The following is a 26,306-nucleotide window of genomic DNA, read 5'->3' on the forward strand; positions in this document are numbered from 1 at the left end:
TCAAGAAAGCTGCTCTTTTTTTTTTTTTTTTCAATAAATGTACTTGGAGTTTGCTAATCATGAGCCATAGACCTTGATAATCTGCTGAGAAACTTGAGCTTCACTAGTAACTGTTATCCCAGTGACAACCTCTCATCCCCCAGTTATCTCCAGGAGGTGCCTGTCCAGCTGTAGTACAGGTGAACCAGCATGCTCAGAAGTTGAGAGTGATCGTTTTGGCTATGCACACCAATGCGGCCTCCACACACTAGGGACACAAAGGTAGATTGAAAGGGAAATACTGTTTTTCTTTGGAGGAACCAAGAATAGCTTGATCGACCTACTGCTGGGTTGCCAGCAGACTATGAACAGCTATGGCTAGACTGTTTTCTTTCCCAGCATGACACAATTTCTATACTCTACATTGTCTTTGGAGGTCTATGTGCAGTTTTCTTTTTATGATTGGTAGAACATACTTAAAGTTCATTTAGCACATTTTTAGCCTAAAATGACATTTTAAAGATATATGATAAAACAGATGTGGGCTGGAGCCTTAGTTTATAGGGAAAGGAATTGCTCTATGGGATTGAAAAAGGTGAAAACCTATGGGGTTTAAGTTCTGAAGCCACAAGCAAGGACTTTATTATTCATTGGAGGTCATTTTTTCAACCCAGAAATCACTAGTTTTCTTTATGAACTGAAAATTACACTCCATGTATATTTTATTATAGCCTAAAAAATTATTTTAAGAAAAGTGTAAGAACAATACTTACAATACTTTTTTATTTTTATTTTTTATTTTTATTTTTAATTTTTTTTAAGATCATAAGGGCCTGATTCTGTCTACTCATGCGATAAGTAAGTTACACATAGCACAGAGACAGATCTGAGCTCCAAGGTATGTGACCACCAATAGCAGTGGTTATGGGACAGTTCCAGGAATAATAATGGCAGCCATTTACATAAGCGTAAGTGGAAAATTGTCCTCCATTTTTACAATTTCTGTCCCTCAGATGTCTGCATTTAATAATCACATTCTAGTATTCTCATTATTGCTCATGAAAATAGTACAACTTTCTGGTCTGCTGAGAATGCAAGTGGGGCAATTACTTAGATAAAGACATCTTGATGTTTTGCTGGGACAAACTGCCTTTTGACAGAACAGAAAATGCAGAAAATTCTCAATTCTGACAAACCTAAGGAAAACGTGAGATTTCATCAGTTTCTCTAAAAATTACACACACACACACACACACATATATATACATGTATATATATATATATATATATTTTTTTTTTTCTTCAGCCATAGAGTAATTGACACCAAATGTTCCTGGCAGCAACCGTCTTCCAGTTGGTTACTGCATCTCTACCATGCAAATTGAAAACTACAGTTCTCTTAAACAGTGTTTCGATATGAGGGAAAAAGTTTGGAAAATAGCTTTATTTTTATTCTTAAAGGCCACTGATGCATGTCATTTTGACTTGTAACTATTTTATGAAGAAAAGATATGGTTGCAAAACAGAATACATTTTCAAAGAAGACCAGGAAAAAGACTATTTTTTAATAAATTGTACATTACTGGAGCTCTTAACAATGTTGATTACAATGAAGAATAAATCACAGTGAAAAACCTTATAATAATCCCATCTTAAAAATAAATTTGTCCCTAGTAATTAAAATCTTGACCTCTGAGATGAAACTGCAGGGAAAATTTAAGGACCTTGAAATTTGTCTAGTGTATAACCACATAATCCCCTGGAAGTACTGAACATGCATGCCTATGTCTGATGGCATATATCATAGTAAGGCATATCAACAAACCTAGTGTAGGCCTTGAAAAGAAATAAATCAGCTTAAAGATGAACAATTTCAAATATATCTGGTTTGGTTACATTGTTCATTACAATTATTTTTAACGGTTGATGTAACATATGTAAATATATAAAAAAAATAAATTAAAAAGTATTTTTCAAGCATAAATAACATCTTAGTTTAGTGTAAAGAGCAAGCAGTTGCTTGCTTCTACCTACTTCTATGGAGGTAGAAGTTTGTGTCCTGTACACTGCATAAATCAATCCAAGTTAAGTGTGCTATCATGTCTACAACTGCTAATGGCTGGCTTTGGGCTTTCTTTTGTGTGTTTTTGAGTTTCTTTCTCTTCATGTGAGAAACATTTGATAATACTGCTAAACTGATAAATATCTTTAAATGTCTTATACTGTTGATTACTGTATACATAGATGGATATAAAAGATATGGTTCTTATCTTGCTTATGAGATCCCTATGTCAGCTTCTTGTATAACCCTATGCATGTCCATACCATCAAATAAGGGATCTTTAGCTATATCTGATCTGTGGGACTCTGAGTATTTGTGACTTCAGGTGGGGAGAAAACTGATGTTAGTTTTTATCCTCCTTGTAATATATTGTTTCCAGACAAAGCAGAACAGTCCTGAAGGCTTCAGTGTAGGCTTGAAGAGTGTTGGAAATTGTGAAATCAGGACCTTAATACCCATTACATGCAGATTAGATAGATTAGGCATAGCCTTTTCCTCAAGAGTTTTCCTTTAGCGAATATGCGTATCTCTTTTCTGTTTGATTTTTGTTATTCATCATCTGAAAATATTTTGTAGTATTGAAGGTTCTCAGCAACATGGTACTTTCATGGTGTGTGAAAGTGCTCTCATTGACTGAAAACAGATGGAAGACATTTGAAATAATAAGGACTTCCGTGATCTGGATTTTCTTAAATTTTCTTAGCCCACATGCGGAAGTCAGTGCCAGAGATAGCTGCTCTGCTAATTGCCAAGACTCCCCATACCAGGCTTATTAAGTATGTTGAAGGAGAAATGGGCATGAGGGACACAGAACAAATCCAGTCTTGCCTGGAGGATATCTTGCTGGCTACCTGCTGCACTAATTTCTGGTTGGTGGATGAAAGTATCTAGTCTTTCATTTCTGAGTGAAATTTACTTGTCTCCAAACAGTTTGTGAGACAACCGTGTCCCTTCCGCCACCCTCCGCTGTGTGTTGGTTAATTTTCTGCTTGACTGAATCCATTACTGCACTAGACATATCCCAGCTTTTTATTCATGTCCTGTATGATATGGAAAGATTTTTTTCCATAAGGAACTCTGTAATCTCTATAGTAATTGGGGGTAATGTGACCTAGTTATTGGATATTAATATCATTACTGAATTAGGTGGGCTTTGGTTTTTCTAAACTAGTTACTAATTAAACTAATCAAGAATAGTTTCTCAGATGCTCATCCATCTGGTAATGAGCAAAAATATATTAAAAACACAGAAAAGAATTCTTCAGCATAGACTTTCTTCACCAATTCTTCACCATATTCCTTTATCTCCTCTTGGTCTCCTCACATTAACAAAACATTAAGTCTTCTGTGACACAGAAAGCTTCCAACTATGGAAATTGCCATTTATTTTAATAATCCTTCTATCATGTCATTGCATGCTAAAGTTAAATTAGGACAGAATTAAAACCTTGAAACTTCATTTAGTTTTTCAACTACACACAATTCAAATGTGTGATAGTTTTTATATACTACTTTATCTTCCTTTAGAAAATGTTAAACCTTCATATATCAACATTATGAACTATTATGAATTATTTTATTTGAAAGTTACTATTTTTTTAAAAAATTAAATGCTTTGGCTCTGAACTAAAATTTCACAAATTGTGTTCTTTGCAGAATTTTTAATTTTGACAGTTTCCTATGCAGTATCAGAGCTGGTTTGAGCATGAAATTCCCATTAAATCTATATCTTCTGTGTTGTCATGAAATTGAAATAGAAATAGTGAAATTATTCATACAAGAAACATTTCTAAATTAATTGCTCAGAAAAAAAAAATAAACCTTTTTTTTTTTTCCTTCCTAAACAACTTCTGTATTCACATAGAGTTGTCTTTATCAGGTTTTCTCAGAAAACACAGTAGACTGCCCATTTATCAAATTTACCAGTGAGCCCTTTTGGGCTTTCAGTCTTTACAGCTCTCTTGGACATGATGAGCTTCTCAAATGATTAAAACTTCTCCAAATTATCTCATCATCCCTTTCACATTTATTTTGCCATGATAGCTATAAAAAGCTGAGTGAGTAAACAACAACAGTTTTATGGTTGTAATTACTACCTACCAGGCTGTTCATATCATTTTACTGTTCTTATTGCTTCCTTCTTGGGATTATTGAAGGCACCTTTTTCACTGCTGTAAGTTCACTTTCTAGCAAATGACAGGAGCTTTCCTGGCATGCATTCAGGAGGCCAGAACTTTCTGTTTGTTTCTTCTTGCTATGAAAAAAGTAAGTATTTTCAAGGGTTTCTGGGGGGTTCTAAGGATTTGGGTTTAAGTTATTTTCTCAGATTTTTTTATCCTTCTTTTTTTCTTAGGAATAGTATTACTATTTCTGTCAAGTTCTACTCTTGGGTATTTCAGTTGATATTGATGGAGACTGAGTCAACTGCTAGAAGTGTATTCTACTGGTTTTGTTAGAAAAAATCATAGAAGATATAGCACAGAACAATTTTTTAATGTTAGAAATTATGTAAGTATACTAACAAGCAGAGTTTGTTTCTTTTCTGTTTGTCATAATGTTGTTAAATGCTGCAGAGAAGGAGAAATAGTCGAATTTACAATCTGGACACTAGTATCTTTTAAATACAGTGTCCAAACCTTCCAAACTCCAGGCCGGTTTTCTTAAAAGACTCTAGAAAGATGTAAAAATCAACACATTAAACTATCCTAGTTTCTGTTGGAAAAAAAATATATTTTATAGGTAAACAATCAGAGTCTTATTCTGGTTTCCTTTATACTATTTTTATGAAAGCAAGAGCATATCATCACATCCGGGTAATACTGTGTTTATCTCTAGGCAAAGCTCTGTCTTAGCTTGCTACCCATTAAAAGTTCAGAACAACAATTCAGTATTGTGTATTTCTTGATAAGCATACACTATCAAGTATATACTCCCAGATAAAGAGAAATTCTCCTGAACAAGCTGTTCATAAATAATATGGTGCAAAATATGCCTCATACCTTGTTCTGAGTTGTACAGATCAAAAAAAGAGACTAAGAGAGCTCAGGAACGCAGAAATGTTTCAGCATACTTATTTTACATTGTTCAATCCTTTTTTTTTTTTTTAAAGTGTTAAGAGTGATCAAAGTCAACTCACCTACTAAATGGTACAAGAACAAATTAAGTGTTGGCATATCTTGTCAGTATTTGTATTCCCAAACACAAAACAACAGTAATTTTTCAAAATTTTTCAAGGACAACTATTAGGACCAATTAGTGCAAGCATTTCAATTCTCTTGTAAAAGCATAGCATTAAACAGAAACAAGTACAAAAGAGAGATAAGTTGATTATTTGTAGACAGGATATAAAAAAATGCAAGGAAAATTTAGAAGAGCAAACTGGTTAAGTCAATAGAACAGATTTGTGGATTTCAGTTTCCCAATGACCAAGTCACTGCTAAGTGGCAGTTTCAGCTCCACACAGCCTGCAGGACATTTCCTCTCTTTTTAGAAGAAAGCTCAAGCATAATGCTGGACATCACTTGCTCATTTTTCATCATGGAGAAACCTGAGGCTGATTAATGTAGCTGCAGATATGAAAGGGTGATTCAATAGCCTTTCTTTTTAAGGGAAGTTTTCTCTGAAACTAGTGCCATCCATCTCAAAATAGCTGTTATGGCTCCACTTGTTCATCATGTGTTTATGGCTGTTTGTTTAAGTGGCATCCATCTGCACAGTGACTTTGCTGGGTTAGGGTCATTAAATATTTTGGAGACAGGCTTGGGGAGCTGAAAAGCAGAGCAGTAGTTTTCCTGCTTACTTGTTCTGTAAACTTAACTCAAAATGAAAGTATACCTTCATGCTTTATGATTTATACATTAGTAAAGGTTGCAAGGATTCAGTAAAAGTGACCCAGTTAATAAGTGTGAAATCCTGACATAAGTTCTGACCGACAAGTGACACTGAGGCTGAAATTAAAGGTAGATAAACAGAATTTACCCACCTCTGCTTTTGGGATCCTTTTGCTCTTCCAATAGAAAGAAAATGGGATTGCTTTCCTTTTTGTTTCTCTACAATTCTGAGAATGAAAGGAAAACTGGTAGAATCATAAATTTGACACCTTCTTTTTATAAGATGTCATTTTTCTTGAATGAAAGATTTCTGCTGTTTTCACTTTATACCTTAAAAATCTAATCCTACCTGTCCTATGCTTAATAGAATAGGTTTACTATGAAATTTTCAGCAAAACTTGAAAACTTACATCTCGCTGTGTAACACTTTTTTAGAGATGGATTAGCACTTGGTGTGTTTAATCAAAAAAATTATTATACAATGAGAAAAAAAAATGTTTGAATGCAATTTTATTTACCTGTGTTGGCAGTAAAAAGAAGAATATTTAGAAGTATGAAGATCTGTTAATGACTAACATTAAAGGAAATTTCAGTAAGAGCATGTCTGAATATATACTCAGTCGAACCTGTTCAGCAAATAATGTTGCAGAAAACTAAAGGGAAAAAAACAAAACAAAACAAACAAACAAACAAAAAACAAAAAACAAACAAACAAACAAAAAAAAAACAGTACAGCTACCTCTCCCTGCCTTGCCTTTGAGATGATCCATAAATTTTTCTTTGGGTAAATGTGTTAGTGGGTCAAATTAGAATGAAATACTGAAAAGTTTGTGGATTGGCCAGAAGATGTTCTTGAAAAAGATAATCCAGAGATAATGTCTATTTTCAGAACACTACAGTGGTAAATGAAATGAACTGATTAATCGGTGATATGTTTTAAGAGGGGGGAAGGGAATGTTTTGTGCTGGAAATGTTGATTAGGGCTTGTAACTGGGAATCTGGCAATACTATTTTACATCTATGTGTTCATGTGTGAATTCCTTTTCCTAAAATAGTAATCAATTTAAGCTTTCACCAAAAAGGACCTTTTTTCTCACCCTATGCTGTGTAAAATTGGTTTTATTTATTTATTTATTTATTTTCAGGGATCTGCTATTTCTGTTTTTTCTGTTTCTAAAAAAAAAAAAAAAGGTCAGAAATCTAAGTGCTACTGTAGCATGAGAAAGGAAGAATTTTGGACATATTTTCAACATATAGACAAAGGATGTAGTGAAAAGCTTGCAAAAAAAGGTCATTCTTGTGATTCAGTCCAGTTTTGCATTCTCAGGATGATTACATACTTTGGACAAGGTTAAGATAAACATCCAGTCATTTGGGTTGTTATTCAAGCTGAAACTCTGACCATTTGTGTTTTTTTCATCAGCAGATCTGTTCTTGAAGTTTCCAACCCCATTAATTACAGCCAGACATTTGTTTTTTGCATAGCACTTGATATAATGAGATATAATCCCCATCTGGGCACTTGTGAAGAGTAATTGCACATTTGCAAGATACTGCAAGATTTATAGTAGCATCTCCTACTATCTTGCAATAAGAATAACTCTATCTCACTGAGAGAGGTAAATTGGCATGATCACACAATATGGCAAAATTTTGCAAAATATCTTATCTTCCATAAAAACTAGGAAATTATTGCCTGTCAGTTTTGTGTGTTTATTACTGAATATGCTGCAAGGCTGTATTTCAGATCTGCTGCTAGTGAACAAATCCAGACTAAACAGGATACAGTTAGAGATGAAGTATTATGTTTGCTGAGATATCAGCATAGAGGCCTCAGCATTTTTTTTAGACAGGAAAATTGAATTATGGGTGCCAGGGGCTGGGAATTCAGAAGTGAACGTAGTAATACAACCTACATTTCAAGAGTAAAAATGGTTGTGCTGAAAATAATGGACCTATGGAATTAAAAAATTATGCATCTTTCTGCAAATCTCAAATGAGTTTTCCTCTCCATTTCCATTTGTGTCCTTGCCAGAAGCTGAGGCTTTGTGTAGCTATCAGGAATCAAACGTCTATAAATATCTTTCAATCGTCTCCCTGTTAATATGCCTGCTTCCAAAGTCCTTTAGCAACCTGTCCCTAAATAATGTCTACTGCATACTCCCTTCATCGTCACAGTCACTGCCTTGCAATCATTGGGTTCAAAATAATTTGTTGGCCATTTCACACCTTCTAAAATTTATTATTAGTAGACAGAGATTTGCACTCACTGTCATTTAAACCCTATGAAGTATCTGGTGAGCCCAGAAAACTAATGCAACAAAACTACAGAATCTGGCTGCACCATAAGCAGCACTGGGGCCTGCCAGCAATCTCTAGATAGAAGCAAAAGTATACTGCTCTAATTTACAGGAACAGCAGTACCTGCTCAATTATTCACAGTATTCCACAGCCAAACAACCACAGCTAGCTTATGTGGAAGAGGGGTATATGATTTTATCTGCAATTAGTCTGTATCTTTGTTTTTCTTTGTTATTGCTATTCCATGGCAAAGTAATACTCCAGATTCAGTAGCTGGGCACCAGTCTCATCTTTTTATTTAATATTGTACTTGTCCTATTTGCTTCAGAGAGACTAGTGGGAGAAGAAAAGACTAGTTGCATCACACACCTCATCCCTCCTACGTGTGGGCCACAGCTCTTCTTTCCAGCACCTCTTGCTGCCTGGCTGGGTACACACATCAAGGATGTGGCTGCATGCTTGTGTCGCAGCTGTAGGAAGATCTGTTGCTCTTTTTTTCTCTCCACTTCCACTCAGAGATGCCATTGTGCTCTGGAGGAATTTTCAAGTATTCACAACCTGCTTATGAGGAAGAAGTCATCTGGTAGGATGAAAAAAACTCATGCATTCTATGATATGACTGTAAATAACTGCACTTAAAATTAAATCAAAGCCCGTATCTTGGGACAAGTGTGCCAGCTTTGGGGAAAAGATGGAATTTTTTCATGGCAGACTTATCACTGGCTTCCTCAATGAACCAAGATAAACAGAATAAAGTCTTTCATGTGGTTGCTGTGATTGAAGCAAGGTCCTCAAGTTGGCAGCCTATCATCTGGGCTTTCAAAGTGGAAATAGGAGCTGGCTTTTTTCTTTCTTTCAGAGAATCCCCCTGCTATTTGTACATAGTCTATCTTGGTGACTGGCATCTGCTGGAGTACAAGCCATCTGTGGGCTTGGAAATCTCATGGCAGTAATCAGGATTGCACTGGTCCTTATGGCAGGCATCAAATGGGCTACGGCCAGGTCTTTGAACTACAAAAATAAATAGAGAATAGAACTGTATTGTATTGGCAAAGTCTGAGGCCTGGTCGTCTGTCTTGGAGCATGCTCTGGTGTTAGTGTTTAACTTGGATTTTGTCCATCACATGTGGTAGCTGCAAGAGTGGAAGAACAGAGCAATGTTAGATGGTGTATTTAATAGTGTGCTGGCTTAGCAATCCTCAGGAAACTGTTACTCCCATTTTCTCTCCTAGGGCACCTAGTTCTACCCACTTCGCCGAGCTTCTGTGTAGGTGGATGTGTATATCAGACACTGCAGCTTTCTCCTTGGTCCTACAAGGAGCATGTACCCACTGAATAAAGGGCTCCATACATATGTCTATAACATATGGCTAGGGCTAGGATAGGATTTGGGTGCATAGTTTCACTGACAATTTTGACAGTTCCGATTTATGTGATGGTCTGGGTGAACCTCTGTGTCCCAGAGGATTTCAGAGGCAGAGGAGAGGAGAGGTACTTTTATTGGTTTTGGCTGAAGTTAATTCTTCTCTTCTCATTGTGGCCAGTCCATGGAGCAAACTGCAGCCTACAACCCCCTATTTCTTTGCTCAATTACATTTTTGCATCAAAAGGGCGTACTTCCCACGAGCCCCTCAGAGTGCCCTATACCTATGTACCTGATCACTAGCACTGTGCATGTGTGTGGCCAGGGTGTATTTCTGGAAAGGCACACCACAGTTTTCATGCACTGTGCATACAGAGTGCTAAGCATGTTTTCATGACTGAATGAGTTTGTTATAGATTTTCAGACAAGGTTTTTGAAGAAAGAAAAAAGGAATAAGAAAATTTTCTGTTGAAGCAAAATTGCAGCTTCTATGTATGAATTTTTTATTTCTCCAGTAAAGGGTTGTTTGTTTGTTTTAAATACATATACACAGTAGTTATTTGATATAGCATTGGTGAAAGAAAGGAGAAAAGGAGAAAATAACTTAGGAAAGGGTGAATTCCCTAGTACAATTCACTTGTTTTGTGTCACGTTGGGAATGCAAAGCAGCCATGAGCTGAGCTTCTGACTATTCCAAGTTATCAGAATAGTATAAATCCATGGAAATGTGCTGAAGAGTAGTTCAAAGTAACTATGTTCAAATTTCAGATACATTTCCAGCCTTTTTTAAATGATCAGACTATGTCCTGTTGGAATGAAAATTTGGTGAGTTCTCAACTGAACACTTAATAAAATCAAAAGTATTTTATTCAGCTTGAAAGCAGTGACGTTTCTATATCATAAAAAATAGTTTGGTAAGAACTTGCTGGCTCTGTTACTGTCCAGAAGCAATGTAGGAAAGGCCTGAGAGAGATGTGCTGTGTAACGTATGAGTAAGGAACGAAGCTCTCCTCTTTACCTGGTCTTCAGCAGTGGTGGCAAAGCCAGTGGCCAGCCATGGACTAGGGTCAAAGACAGGGTCTTCCCCAGCTTCCTTCCTGGGAATAACACAACAGCAAGCACATGCTTTCTGAATGGTAATTAAAATAATAATAATTACTAGGTTTTATTGGAACTAATTAGGGAGGAGTAAAATAGCTTATGTTGATACTTGCTCAGCATAGTGCCTGATTACTCCGAACAATGGTAAAAACATTAAAAAAATAATAAGCAAAAAGAGGTGTTTTTTTTTTTTTTTTTTCCTGGTAAATGTCTGAGACTGTATCATTCCACTTATTATTTATATCAGGTATCAGAGAGCTTTAAGTGTCAGTTGTAACTCTGTTTTAACTCAGTTCCATGACATTAAGAAGAGATTATTTTCACCTGACATAGATGATACTTTCTATTTCATGTTTGTAATAACAGTTCACTGGACTAGATTTTTGTTTTTACCTTGAAGGCATGTTGATGACTTCTGATTATTCATCTGAATGGAAGCGGTAACACAGTTTTTTTTATGGTCCGGTACTTACTGTCCTGCTGTGCTTTGTTTCTCTGCTGTTTTTTTTTTTTTTTTTTTTTTTTTTTTACCTCTGAGGTAGAATCACAATAGAAATGCATAGAAAAAGACAGAATAAAAGCTATCTTTCTAAGATTTCTCTCCTGATTGAAACCAGGCAACACTAAAAATATCACATGGATGAGGTGATGTTGGAGGGCCTGATTCATAGAACAAATCAGTGTAGAATATGCAACTGAATAGAATAACTTTTGGGATTTCATCTGCTGTGCAATTTGAATCTTCAGTTACGCACCCTTTATACACAGAGAAAAACTACATAGAGACTGTAGTCTGGCAAGCAGAATACTCATCCTCTGAACTTCTGTTAATGACAGGGGATATATATTTTTTGTTATCGTTGTGTTATTTTTTTGTTTGTTTTCTTTTTACAGAGTAGTAAAATTGTGATCTCCTCTACTGAGTGGATGAGGTGAATGAACAGAGTATTCGATACAAACCTTCAAATTTGGGATTGCAAACAGATTTGGAACAACAGAGCTCTGTAGGTCCTTCCTCAAGGAAGTAAGCTTATGTAGCTGTTATGATACACAGCTTTATTTCTGGGAACTGTCTGGCAGCCAAGAGGAAGAATTGCATTTTGGGATGCTTTAGACACAGCATAGCCAGCCAGTCAAAAGAGGTGATTAACCCACTGTATTTAACATTGATGCAGTCTTGTCTTGAGTATTGTGAGCAGTTCTAGTCTCCCAATATAAAAAGGATGTTAAGGCACTTGAAAACCTCCAGAGGAGGGCAATGAATCTGGTGAAAGGGCTGGAAGGCCCATCCTGTGAGGGGAGGCTGAGGACACGTGGGGTGCCCAGCCTGGAGAAGAGGAGGCTGAGAGGCGACCTCCCTGCCCTCAGCACCTCCTGAGGAGGGGAAGCACAGAGGGAGGTGCCGGCCTCTGCTCCCTGCTCACTGGTGGCAGAATGTGTGGGAACGGCACAGAGCTGGGCCAGGGGAGGTTCGCTCTGGCCATTAGGGAGAATTTCTTTACCATGAGGGTGGTTGAACACTGACATAGGCTTCCTAGAGTGGTGGTTGATGCCCCACGCCTGTCAGTACTCATGAGGTGTTTGGGCACTGCCCTCAGTTATGTGCTTTAACTTTTGGTTAGCCCTGAAGTGGTCAGGCACATGGACTCAATGATCTTTGTAGGTCCATTCCAATGTTTCCTCACCTCTCTTCGCCTCTCCTCCCCTCCCCTTTTCTCTCCTTTTCCCTCCACTTTCCCCTTCCCTCCCCTCTATTCCGTTCTAATTCTCTACAATATGTAGATGGTGCACCTCAGTCTATGTCATATCAGGCTGATGGCTTGCTGTTGAAACTCTCTGATGTGCTTCCTTCTTTATTCTGATGCTGATCAGATGTACTCCCTCAGAACATTCTGATGAAAAGGACCTTGTTTTTGGAATGGCCTTTTAACAAAAGGAACCTGTGGCTTTTGATGTTTCTACTTCATCAAAAATTATTTTCCATAAAGTTTTAAATTTGTTTTCTTGAACACTCAAATACTTTGGCTTCCTAAAAAGTCCAGAAAAATATTTCTGAACTGAAAAAGCTTGAACTCCTTCTAATTTTTATAATCTATGGATGCAATACCCAATGTATTTTGACATTCATGCTGTTGTTTTTTGTTCATTTCTTCCTTTTTTTTTTTTTTAAATTCCTTACCCTCAAAAACTTAAAACAGTAGTTTGTTTTGGTAGTATTCATGCTCAATGTGTCTTCCATGTATCTAAGTGTTTAAAATAGGCTGAGCCAACTTTATTTAATTTAATTTAATTTAATTTAATTTTATTTTATTTATCTTATTTTTGGCCTGTAGCTGTTTCAAGTGCTTCATGAAGAATATATTTTTTTTCTGGTCAATCCACTGCCTCAGTTAGTCCAGAGATTTCTGTCCTCTAGGTTTGCAAGTAACTACTTGGTTAACTTAATTATACTCAACTTCACAGAAAGAGTAATTATGAAGTAATCACTGTGCCAAAGTGGACAAGGCTAAAAATCACGTGGCTTGGGTACCTTTGTACGTAAGAATACAATGTCATTGTGCAGCATCTTTGGTAAAAAGTAGACAATGTAAGTTTGAAAATCTTCTCTTTATGTAAGAAAGGATAAAGGTTCATTAATTTATTTTAAGCAGCAGGGTATTGTGTACAATCATTAGATGAGCTAATTTGTTTGATGCTTTGCATTTAATTCCCATCAATGCAGTAGACTGAAGTGAAGAAAAAAAGCTGAACTGTAATGAGAGGATTCAGTCCAATGTGAAGGAATTTTTAGAGTAAACTTGAAGATAATTTAAATGAACACTTCAAAGTTTATGCTTTTTTTTTTTTTTCTAAAACCAGAACTATAAATATATTATTTGCTATGATACAAATCAAAAATCTGTCCCTAACAGACCATGCCTATATTTTCTTAGGAATATTGTACTATATAATTGAATAACCCAGAATATACATCCTGGAACTCTTAGGAGACTTGTTAGTTCAAAGACCACTACAGAGCCAGTATGAATGCTTTGTTGTTTCATGTTTTTCAATTTTATGCAACAAAAATTAATAACTGAGAATAAATTAAATTAGTAATAAATCTTCAGAGCATCCTCACTTTCCTGATTTTAATTATCTAATTGATAATTATGCAGATCAAAGATCCCCTTGGTACTGATCTAGTTTCAACAAATTAATGCTCGAACCAGATATGCATAGTGTCTATACATGTGTATAGAAGAAAAGAGTTGTTTAAAAAAGGATGCAAAAAGATTTACATTACATTTTTAATCTTTTTTCCCTAAATCATTAACAGTATAGTTAAAATATTTATAATTAAACATAATCTGTTCTGCCAGATACCTAATTTATTTATTTATTTATTTTCCTGAAGAGAGATTTTCCATTTGACATTTTCTAATACATTGTAATTAGACAATTTGAATGAGAAATTAGGTCTCATTACCTCAGTTTGGGATTAGGAAATGCTGTATACATAAGATACATTTATGAAACTTTACTGCTTCAGTTTGGATTGTAGTTCTCATAAACAGGACTTTAAAAACACAGCTAACTCAAAAAGAAGGAGATATAGGTACTGAGGTTGAAAGAATTGTTTGTTAGTGTTAGGAGAATCAAACAGATGAATTATTTAAAAAACCCTTTTAGGCTTCAGGGATTTGCAGATGTTGAGACTGTAAGACCATTTAATTTAATGTGCTGTAGAAGATAATAGTTTGACATGAAAATATTCACATGAACGCATTAGCTTCCTCTGCAAAAGCATTATTTATACAGCCCAAGCTGGATGAAGCTCTGTATCCAGGGAACACTGCAGACAATGTTTTAGGATGAGACCAAGGCTCTTCTCTGCCCTCCCTGGCTGAGGAGCAAGCTCTTTTTTCCGTGTCACACGATGCTAGGCCACATACTTCAACATTAAGAGACAGATGGGAACTAGTGCAGAGGACCCTGCTGTAGAGGCTCAGTGTCCTAGCTTTGCATCAAGAAAGACGAAATTTTGCCCAATTAATAACAAGAAGCCACCTCTTTGGTCTCCATCTTTTCTTAGATGGCCTTTCAGTCTTCCACCAAAACTACCTAAATGCCCATAATGGCTCCAGTCAGACTGGTATTTTCTCCTGGTGCCACCTCTGTCTTTTTCCGTTTCAGAGCTGGTAAGAAAAATGTCTAGCATATTCACATATTAGGGAATGCCAAAGAATACAATTTTGTAAATAATTTCAAAATCTGTACAGGGTGGTACCTGTTTTATTTCTTTGTTTGTGTTTTACCATGTGCTGTGTTCCTTAGAAAGGTTGGCTCTTTGCTTTGTTCTGTCTGCAGTCCTTTGTACAACAACACCCTTGACGGGGGGACAGAAGGAAGTCAAGTCCTTCCCAGCAAGAGATGGAGCATGCACAGCTGAGAGAAGTTCTTGAAATGGAGATGGAAAGAAGTCACTGCTGGAGAAATGTGCAGTGTTGGGAGTGACTGTGACAGGCATGGGAAGAATCACATAGCCAGGGATAAAACGAGGAAAGCCACTCCTCTTAGGATGTTAAAAGATCTGGGAAGATCTTCTGTAGTCCAGGAAGACATCTAAAAGTTGCTGAACTAAAAACAATATTGTAGAATAGGCTTGGCTTTATAAAAAGAAAAATGAACACAGCCAAACATGGCTCTCAGATCCTCCCTTCCCTCCAAAATTACTGAACCTAGCCATTGGGATTCGTAGCTCTTCTTGTTATTTTTAGGTTACTTTTAGATAGATAAGGGATCTGGGAGATCCCATTAAAAATGTGCCCAATGTAGCATCTTGTTTTCCAGAAAAAAAAATAAGTAGAGTTGGTTGAACACTGGGAGCAGAAATTATGTAACACAGAGGATATTTAAACCCCCAAATTTCAGTTTACTTAGGATTGTTAATGGTGTATCTATCTAAAGGGAGGGGAAAGAAAACATAAGAGATAAGAAGGAGAATGATGTGAACAGCTAAAGCACAAAGCAGACTTGGAACATGAAAGAGGAAAACACGATGCCAAAGTAATTAGATGATATAAGCATAAGGCGGGAAAGTTAGCCAGCAGTTATCTTCATTTATAAATAATGCTTCTGGACATTTCTTCCCATCCCATTTATAGAGATGAATATTCTGCTGTAAATCAGACCTGCTCTGAACATCAGAATCTCACTTACCCTGGATTAACCTAAGGGATCTTAGCAGGATATGACAATGCAGGATATGACTTTGCAGGTTAGAGCAGCACAGTATATCTCCCTGTTTTGAGTACATCAGATGCCAGTACTTCATGGTTACACTTTCTGACAAAGATTGTACAAAACCAACCAACCAAAACAACAACAAAAAAACAATAGGAAGACATAAATCTTTGTTAGTCCAGTCTCATGAAAGAGGCTGGTACTTCTAATGAAGTGAACTCAAAATCTGTTTTTACTGAACTGTAGCAGAATAGACCCTCTAAACATGAAATAGGAATTTGAAGAAACACTCCCAATCAACTCTGAAATTTTCAAAGCTGACATGGGCTCTGGATGCCTTATAGCCAATGAACAATAAAGGAAGAGGTAGTCTGTGGTCCTTACAAAGCTTTGAGAGTCTCTGCCTCAACTTGCCACACATATAGCTTGTATTTAATGCAACTCTTCAGCATGATTCAGTATCTTACTTTGCATACAAAGTAGTTTTTTTTTTGTTGATTTGTTTTTTTTCCTAATGAATAACTACCATGGACATGATTTAATTCTGATTCCAATATTGTGCTGAAATGAGTGCTTGCTGGTAACTTATCCAGTTAACCTATGCACAAATTGTCCAGGGCAGTAGAATACAGAGGAGCAAAATTTCTAGGTTTAAGAGGTGTTTATGTCTTTAGACTTGCTCCAAAGCATTTGTGATGCATCTGCTTACAGCTAACGCATTTTCAAGCCAGGCTTTTCAGGGTTTCTGACTGGGTTCATGTGCTAGAAGATAGAGCATCAAAACACTGTGGTCACCCTTGCTGATGGTCTGTTAGTGGTTCACGAGGCGCCAGCTGGTTGTCAATAATTTTATTTTTCCTTCTTTCTGCCAACTTCTAAGTCATATAAAGGTCATGTTAAAGGCATAACAGTTAATAATACTTCATGCTGCTTTCCAAAGCAAACGATTACTCATGACTGCCATAGAAATGTCAGTAAAATGCAAATGTGAGGGGAAGATTTCAACCCTGGTAGTAGATAAAGAGCAGGTAAAGTCACTTCAACATTCTGCATCTTTGCAAAGGGGAAGGAATTTTAGTGGGTTTTTTTGTTGTTTTTTTTTTTTTTTTCCTAATGAAATGTACTCTGGGCTATGAAAGTGTGAGGTCTCCTTAGTTTTTATCTAATAAGGAAATTAATGGATAAATCAGATAAAATACAAAGTCCTTCAATTTGGTGTCCATTTTATAGGCTCAAAAATGTCATATAATAGTGTTTGACCTAGAACATTATTTCTAACTTCCATCAGAGCTATAAGCAGAAATAGAAAACAATGCAAAAGGGAATGTTCTGTAAGTTTTTCTGTTTTACTAAAAGCAGAGATAGCTATTCTGTTACACTCAATGTTCTCCTGATTATATTAGGAAATAAGCTTTTGTGTCTGGCTCTGTTTTTGTTGTTGTTGTTCTAGGAAGACTTCTGTTTTCAGAATATACACAAAGTACATTTTGGCAGGGTGAAGTATTTTTAATGAAATAAGAAATACACATAAAATTATTATTATTTGTATCTTGCTTTTTATCTTCAAACCTACTCCAAATTCTGTGAATTGCTGAAAGTTCAGATAGGACATTTTGTCCAATGAACTGAATTTCACAGAAAATGCCAGCTGACAACATGAATAACATTGGCCTGTCTACCTGCCTGCTTACTGAAATATAAGATTTTGAATTACTAAAGAAATTATCCCAATAATTACTTCCGCTAGCCAAAAATAAGTATTGTCTAAATTAAGGAGGAGGAAGTAATGAGGAAGAGAGAGAATCTCAATTGCACTCCTTAAATAAATGCAAGACTTCTTTTGAAGTCCACTCCAAAATCTGCCCTCTGGTGTGTTTCATCCCACCTAATTTTAGCCAGAGGCCTCACCTGGGATTTAACTGCTGGGAGTCTATGCAGTGGAAAGATGCAGGAGTCTCTGAAGGGCTTTGAGATAGAGGTGATTGCATGAATCACCTTAAGAAGTTGCCTGTAGTGACTTGTCTTCCAATGTAGGTGCCTACACTGAGGTGGAAGAAACAAGAGAGAAGGTCTGTTTAAAACTTTCCTCATAACCAAATAATACGTTTAAAATGAGCATCTATGAAGCATTTCATTAAGAAATGCCTAATGAAAAGGTGCTTGTGTGTGTGTTTAATGGCTGTGATAAAACCGTATTATACACATAAATAATTGGCTTCATTTCAAGAGTCGAAAGAACTCAATAGCTTTTCATGTTCGAAAAATAATGGCATTTATTTAGGGAACATTCATTAAGGATGTGACTTTATAGGCAGCTAGTACTAGAAATCTTAATGACAAATATTATCCTCTACTCTGAAAAGGGCAAGTTAGAAGCTGTTTTCTTACTTTTGCCTGTTGATGTCATAATTTTCTTCATTTCACAAGTTATTTAAAAAAAAAGAGTAATTTAAAAGCTAAAAAGTGGGATTTTATTCTGTCTTTTTTAAAAAAGAAACATACATCTTGAACTGTGTATCTCTTTTTTGTATTTCCCTTTCCCTTTTTTTTTTGTTGTTTTCCTTTTCATTTTCGTTTTCTTCTGCCAGTTCATTTTGATTGCTTGGATGCCATATGGTATTACAGCTTTTTATCTTTTATATGACTGTCATCTGCACGCAGTTGCATTTGAGCTTCTGATCCCTGACCACAGTTTGTCCTAAACCTCTGTGAAGCATCAAAAAGATTTAACAAAAGGCCAAAGAAATGATTTTTTGTTGTTGTTGTTAAAGGATCTCAGTTGACTCTTCAGGTTATCACTGCAGTCACAAATGAAAAATATATTTATTGAGTTTTGTCTAGTCTTTTAGTCCAGTGCTCCTTATACAGTAATAAATGTCCTCTAGACCAGACCACTGTGGTAGGCTTTCAATTGGAGATCATTGATTCCAGCAACTCTCTCTGGTTTGATAATCTCAGTTTAGCTGTAGTCATTTTCTTCATTTTGTTATATCCAGCAGCAAATACTGTGCCATTGTGTTTTTTAAGTTGAACTTGACATGAACTCCTGCTTCTGCAGAGTGGAATTCTGTCTGAAATAATGAAATTCTAGTAAATGTGAATTTTTAACCATGTTGAGACTTTCAAAGCTAATGTTCTTTTTTTTTTTTTTTTTTTAAGATTTTCTTAATTCTTCAATTATTAAAAAAGGGGATGAGGGGATGTAAGTGCTATCAACATTATGCTTCATTATGTCACCATAATGTTGAGCTTTTTTGGTTGACCACCTGTCATCTTTGTGCCAATGAACAAGTTGATGTTAAAGTGGTATCCTGAAAAAAAAAATCTGAAAACAGTGTAACCACAGCATGTTATGTTTAATTATTTTATAATTTTAATTATTTACATCAATGTTTAATTATTTGATGTCAGAAGTATCCAGTTCTGAGCTCAGAACTTTTTCCCATAGATCATCTTCATCAGCAATGACTCGCTGTGAATGGAGTCATCTCTGTCCTCCTTGGTGCTGTTCTCTGATGTCACAGCTCTGCTGTCATGGATCAAAATCCATATAGCTTCAACTGTTTGTAATTCCTGGACTTGGATATATATATCCATATATGTCCATATATATATATATGGACATATCTTCTGTGAAAATCTTTTACAACTCCATGAGAAATATTTTGAAGCTTAGTGATTAACAAGTGCAGACAATTTAGAATGAGTACTGAAAGTATAAGCTAGAACTGTCTATCATGTTTCTGCATTATGAGCTTCTTGTCTATTCATTCTGTAAGGTACAGTGTGCTATTTTAAAGTGCATCCTTGTCCAGTTTGCTCTGCATCAAAACTTTTGCCTTAAAATGCACTATTCTGCATGTCTGGCAGCTCTGACACCCATGGGGGTTGTTCAGGACAGAGCTTATGTTAGTTGGATCCCAACTTTAGCCCTTGGTCCCACTGGTGCTGCCTTGACTCCTAACCATCCAGGCCATGACTGAGAAATATCATTTTTAGAAGTCTGGATGTCCCACAGATGGTTGCACTGTAGGGAAAATTCTATTGTAATGAAAAATACGCTTTTAAAATACTTTCCCATTGTATTTAATGTTGGAACATTCAGTGCTGAGTATAAATGAAAATAGATATATTATTCTTACCATAATCCTTCCATATATTACAAGATTTTCTTGCTTTTTCCACTCATTCTTGGATAGTATTTATAGAACTATCCTAGCAAGGTACCACAATAAAACAGTCTCCAGCTAATAATAATCTCTTTCTCAATATTTTTTGAGCTTTTTCTGATATGCTGCCTTTGACAAGAACATAACAGAATAATAATGACGGCATTTCATTCTTCGTATACTGAAGGAACTAGAAAATAAAGGGGGCCAAATAATTGTTTTATCTCATGTATTGAAAAATATTTATTTTAAATTAGAAGCTCTTTTGTGTGACTTTCTGCTTTGTATTATTGGAAGCATTGAAGCATTTCCCTGTCTTTTCCTTTACAAAGCATTCTTTCTTGTTTTGTTTTATTTTGTTTTGTTTACACCATTCTCAGAACTGCTGATCTGAGATTCATCTCGGCTGGTATTATTCCAGTTCTAATCCTATATGTCAAAGCAAGTATCTTGGCATACTTGTTATAAATTCTTGAGCATTTCCTGTGCAAACCAGGTATTTTCAGAAACCAAAGCACTTTTGTATAGGCTTTGAGCAGTTTTGTGCAGTTAATGACAATTCTTTCTTTACTTCTCTTTCTGAACCTTCACCAAATATAAATAAGGCCCTTAACTGAAGTTTATAATATGGTGACGGCTGAAGATAAGAGAAGCGGCTTTCTGAGTCCGTCTTGTGTGTGCCTGGTGATCTGAAAGCAGTGTGGTGTGCACCTGTAAACAGTAGAGATTTCTCAAAACTTGTGTTACTTATTCCATGAAATGATTGAAAATGATACATGAGATTTTTCTTCACCTGATTTAACAAGAGAGTATCATAAAGATTTCTTTGCTATTCCTAGTATTGTACTTGTTTCTTTGGAGGAATATTAAAACAGCCATTTCCACTGCTATTTTCTTTTACAAAGCACACTTTCTATGATGGGTAAAAACCTGCTTCCTATTGAAATAGTTGTCATGTCCTTAAGTAGTTTGATTTTCTTTCATTTTCCAGATATAGTTTGTTGGAAAAACAGGTTTTCTAACCTAGAATTTCTATTTTATTTTTATTTTTTACCTGTAAAATGGCTGAAGTTTTTATTTCAATGTCAGCAGTAAAGTTTTCATGAACTGCCCATAGTAAATCTTCCAGAAAACAAAAAGAAATGTACAACAAAAGGTACCATACTGTAGCTGATTTGTCATTAAAGAAAATGAAATCAAAATTGGACTATGCTTTTTTTAACAGACTCAGAGTGAAAGCTAATGGTTAAAGGCTCATAGACAGGACAGTGTTAATGTGGCTGTGTAAGCAATACCATACATCTATCTGTCTGGATATATGATCGTGAGCTGAAGATTGTTTATTGTCAAAGGCTGAGTGGCTAATAAATGCTGGCAATGGCTTGGATTCACTGGAATGCTGCACAGCTGCAGCATTAGTCAGACTTTCCCTTTTCTGAATTCTGTAATCCCTTCAATATTGCATTAAATATGTTTTCAATATTTATCTGGATAAAAATGTGCTGAATATTGCAACTGTTTAATTTTGATGTTTGTCACGTAGGAAATCTGTGTAAGGCAGAAAGTAACAACATTTTTATTGCTAAAACCTAATGCAGCTTCTTCTTGTGTTCATTCAGATGCTTGTGCTTGGGCTATTTACAACATTGGTAAGCCTTTGTCATCGTTCAAAGGTAGAAGCATGTCAGAATTTCTGAAGCCAAATTTCAGGCCTTAGTGCTTGGCTGAACTCACTAAGCTGACCCATCACCCTATGCAAGAATCAGAGTTCCTATAGATTTCAGTGTCAGTAGAATTTAACCGATGGATTTTGGATTTGTTATACTTCACAATCCAAATCCTTGACAAGCCAGGAGTCAGAATGGTTTATTAATATGTCACTATTTTTTTTATTAGTTTTCCTAAATGATCAGACGGCCTATTGTTAGCTGATCCATTGTGTCTATTCCAAGTTTTTTTAAACAATTTTTATCTACGAACCAGATTATTTGGATAACAGTGATTGCAATTAATGATGTGGGAGCAGGGAAATATGCTCCCCTTATGTTGTGGGTTCAAAATTAAGACAGGGAATCCAAACACATGCAATTCAAGTTAACCACATGGTCTAATGCAGTCCTGGCGATACTAATGCTCACTGGGTTCATGTGTTTCCACCAGCAATTGCTTTCCCAGCTGCTGTTAAAAAAGAAGGAAAGCACACCAAACAGAATGAATTGTAAGCACCAAGATAAGCCATTCCTGCTTGGGATGATTGCTTTAGACATTAGCCTGACCTGAAAACAAGTGGGCTATAGGCATTAGGAAAAGAGAAGGTCGTTAAAAAATCATATTAAAATTTGAAGTATTTTTCTCTCTGTTTTTGCCCAACTGTGTTACTAATAGCTTGATCAGACTTAAGCAAAAAGCCTATTGAATCCATTAGCTGTAGGTCACTGTTTCAAGCAGATTAACAGTAGCAGAAATGTACATTAAGTGAAGGATGAATTAGTGGCATCTGTCTAACTACTTCTAGTATTCACATTACAGTTAAAACTAATTTCAGTCATTTATTGGCAATTGTGGCATCAACAAGTGAGTGGGTCATGGAGACTAAACCATGCGTTCATCCTGAAGTGGTCCCTTAAGAAAAAGGTGGGAGAGTGTAGGGGAAGCTTGAATGAAAGTCGCTCCCATTCCATAGAAATGTAGAAAGTTTTACGAACCAAAAATGTTGACACTGTCTGGGGTGTGTAAAAAAAATAATATATATATATATATTTGTTTTTGAATCGTTGTAAGCATATTTTGAAAACTAGGTGCTTACATAATAATCTGGAACATAAAGTTGTTTTGCTTTTTCACATTATCTTTTCATGAAAAATTCTTTTCATGTAGTCTCTTCACAGTGGCAAGTTGGCAACACATTTCAAGGGATTCAAATAAACATGAAGATTGAATATTGATTTCTTTGTTCAAAAAGGAACTCACAAAATTAAAAGAAAGAAAGAAAGAAAGAGAGAGAGAGAGAAAGAGAGAAAGAGAGAGATGAAGAAGAGGATGTAAACATTGCTACCTTGCTCTTCTCTGTCCCTATTTGGACTTTGGCTTTGCAGTATTTTCAGGTAGTCAAAGTTGTTTCTCATCCCATGCCACTTAATGAAACTTTGATAGCCAGTATGTCTCATGCACCCAACTTGTGATGCAATGTGTCATAATTTAACTTTGTACCTAGAATGATTTATCTTGTAGTAATAGTTATAAATTAACCTAACTAATGTACAGCTTAGTTTCTTTCTGGTGAGTGCCATGGGATGGCAGATTTTGGGGCCTTTGTTTATCTGGTGCTGATGTCCTTTCTCTTAGTGTCCCCATATCTTGTGAAGTGCAAATATCCCATTCTCTTCAGAAGATTTCTGGTGGGCCATTAAACTACAGCATGCAATCAGCTGCACCGGATTTACTTACTGTTCTTTTAAGTTGAGGATAAATTTACAGGGTCACAACTTGCTAACCATCAAAGTTATGTGACATAGATGCTAAGATTACTTTTTGTACCAACACCCACAAACCTTTGAATTAAGATGATTGTAGAACAGCAGAGATATCTAATTAGATGATTTGCATATTGGCTCTAGTAGCAATGCATTTAATGAAATCCAGCTCACCATACTCTCTTGGATAGATTGCTGCAGGTGTAGAAATGAGGCTGTCATAACAAGGACAAGAGTGCCACTGAGATCACTGTCTTTTTGGAGAATGGGTAAACTGGAAAAAAATCAAGGCCACATACTTTAAAAGTATTTGACACATTAAATCATGCATTATACCCATTACAGACACTGCATATTCCTTCAAATGAGAAGAATGACAGCCATAGAAAATCTGCCCTTGACAGTGAAAATGAATAAATACTTCATTATATTCCTATTAAGTTGAAAGTCATGGCACAGAATGCTGTCAATATAACATTTTTGTCTGTCAGAGCCCATTGCTTATCAGTTTTTTTGTTGTTGTCGTTTTTTCGTTTTTATTCCAGTTTGGTGTCAAGAAACACAAAGAGAAGACCAGAGAATGGAGAATACCAGGGAACTACCAGGTAAGCAAACCTACGTGTGTTGGTAACTTATCTGCACCATAACATGGGAATTGTCTGATCAAGATTAGTCATGAGCGATGACAGTCAATAAGCTCAGGGATGGACCATAATTATAAAAGTAAGACATATAGTAAAACATCGAGTAATATGCATATTGTGACCACCTTGGCAGGTCACTGATGCTGTCGACACAGTTACAGCTTAGTGAGGAACTTTACATCACTGCCCCCTCTAATAACGTCACAGACCCCAGTCCACATGGACTATTTTGCTGCCATGTCACATTTATTTAATTGGTTTTCCACTGTCACACGACAGCTGCTTTTGATATTGCCCAATCAACATTTTTCTCACTCAGCAAACATGTTTCACATTATGTTTTCCACAGATCAACAGGCATTCATTTTTTCTATCAGATGAAACTTTCAGTCCTCAGACTCAAATGCTGTAGGTTCCTTTCTCTAAGTTTTTCTCACTTTTTAGCTGCATAATGTTTTTCCAATCAAATATTGCTTCCAACCTTTATTCAGTAGCTACCACTTGCAAATCACTCTGAGAAATCACTATGTATTGTAGCATTCCTCCAGGCATCTCTTCACCTCCCCTTATAGAAATTTGTGTGTTATTATTAGTTATTATCGTTTGATTCTGGTCAAGGAGACACTGACCTCTGTTGGGATTTACAGTCCTTGTTTCCGCAGCTTGTTTTGTTTGGCACGACTTGCCAGTTTTATATCTATGCCTGTGTTGTATGGTTCTGTCAGCACATACCAATTGTGTGTGACCATGACAATAGGCAAGAGCGGGGAGGGCTTGCTCACCCTCTTCCAACGCTCAGCTCTCCAGCTGCCCATGCTGCCCCTTGGAGAAACATAGCCCCGTGTCTGCACTGCCCTGAGCTGGTCCACAGGCCAGCGAAGGAGTGGGCTGCTCTTGCCAGCACGTGGGTGCCCTTTGGAAACTCTTGAACAAAATGTTGCGGCAGATCGTATCACATGGCTGTGACCTTAGCTGAGGAGCCCACCAAGACATAGTTTGACGAATTATTTGGTTATGGAAAAACATTGCACAAGAATAACAGAGAGGAATTGCATGACACATAAATGCTATTATTCAAAGATAGGTATCTGCGATTTTTTTGTTCAGTTTGGGGCCACTTTCACAGATACACAAAGCAGCTGGTCTGCACCTGGTTTGTATCTAAAAAGACCTTTGCTCATGAATAAGTACATGACTAAAAATAAAATTGCAGGTCTAATCTACTTACACTCATAAAACCTCAACTTCAGTATGGGTGCCCTGGAATAAAGCATGAAACAATGTTGTCAATTTTTAATGCAGAATCATTTTATATTTACAGTATTAAAAGCAGACTTTAAAGCCAAGAGTGTGTACAGGCAAACATTGTTTCAGGGTTTCAAAACACAATTTCATGTTTATTTTTCTATCTGGAAGGTGTTTGCTAAATCCCAACAATCACCACATAGTCCGGCTGTTTGGCTTTCAATTGTAACTGTTCTTTTTGCTAATCAGGATCTTCAATAGCTAGATTCATTAAGAAAAAAGCAAAACAAAACAAAACCTGGTAGACATCTAATAGCAAAAATAAGGTTCCATGAAAATAAAACCATTAGGGTTATATATCTCCTCACAGATTTGTTTTTGCGATGTTTTAGTTTTTTTATTGGATGGCTTTCTAAAAGTCATAAGCAACAAGTTTGCATTTAAATCTCTTTAATCAATAATATTCTCCTTTAGCTATTCTAGTTTTTCTGAGCACAGTCAGAAATGACATGCCTTTCTTTTTACCTGCTTTATTTAAACCACAGATTGCAGTTTTGCTCTTTTCCTTTACCACTACTGCACGATCCTCAAAACCATCTCTTCCATGCTGGGTATGAGAACAAAATCATGGCTACTTGCCGCTGGGCTTAAGCAGAGCTCTTTAATAGGAAAACTACATTTTACTTAGGAGAATAACATCATGTGGCAGGGCTATGGCAACAATAACACCTCTACTGCCAGAAAACACTTACCCTGGGTGGTTCAGATGGCCCAAAACATTTAAGAGCATTTTTCTTATACTGTAAATTCCCCATGGTACATTATTTTCTACTGAGAGCTAATAACTACCCTGTCTGTAAAGCAACTGGTCTTAAGTTTATTAGCTTGCAAGACAGAAAAATAACAGACACAT

The 26,306-nt window shown here is 36.2% G+C and overlaps 1 protein-coding gene across 1 annotated transcript in view; it reads left to right on the forward strand.

Moving 5' to 3' along the window:
- Positions 1–26,306, forward strand: part of LOC308194636 (uncharacterized protein) — a 201,012-nt gene that overhangs the window by 153,171 nt on the left and 21,535 nt on the right. Inside the window, exons 26-27 of the mRNA XM_080590772.1 lie at positions 22,909–23,135; positions 24,050–24,109. The gene's annotated coding sequence lies outside the window, so the exon portion shown is untranslated. The remainder of the gene's footprint in view (positions 1–22,908; positions 23,136–24,049; positions 24,110–26,306) is intronic.

This window comes from Anser brachyrhynchus (assembly GCF_964034855.1).
Source record: "Anser brachyrhynchus genome assembly, chromosome: 4".
Taxonomy (NCBI): domain Eukaryota; kingdom Metazoa; phylum Chordata; class Aves; order Anseriformes; family Anatidae; genus Anser; species Anser brachyrhynchus.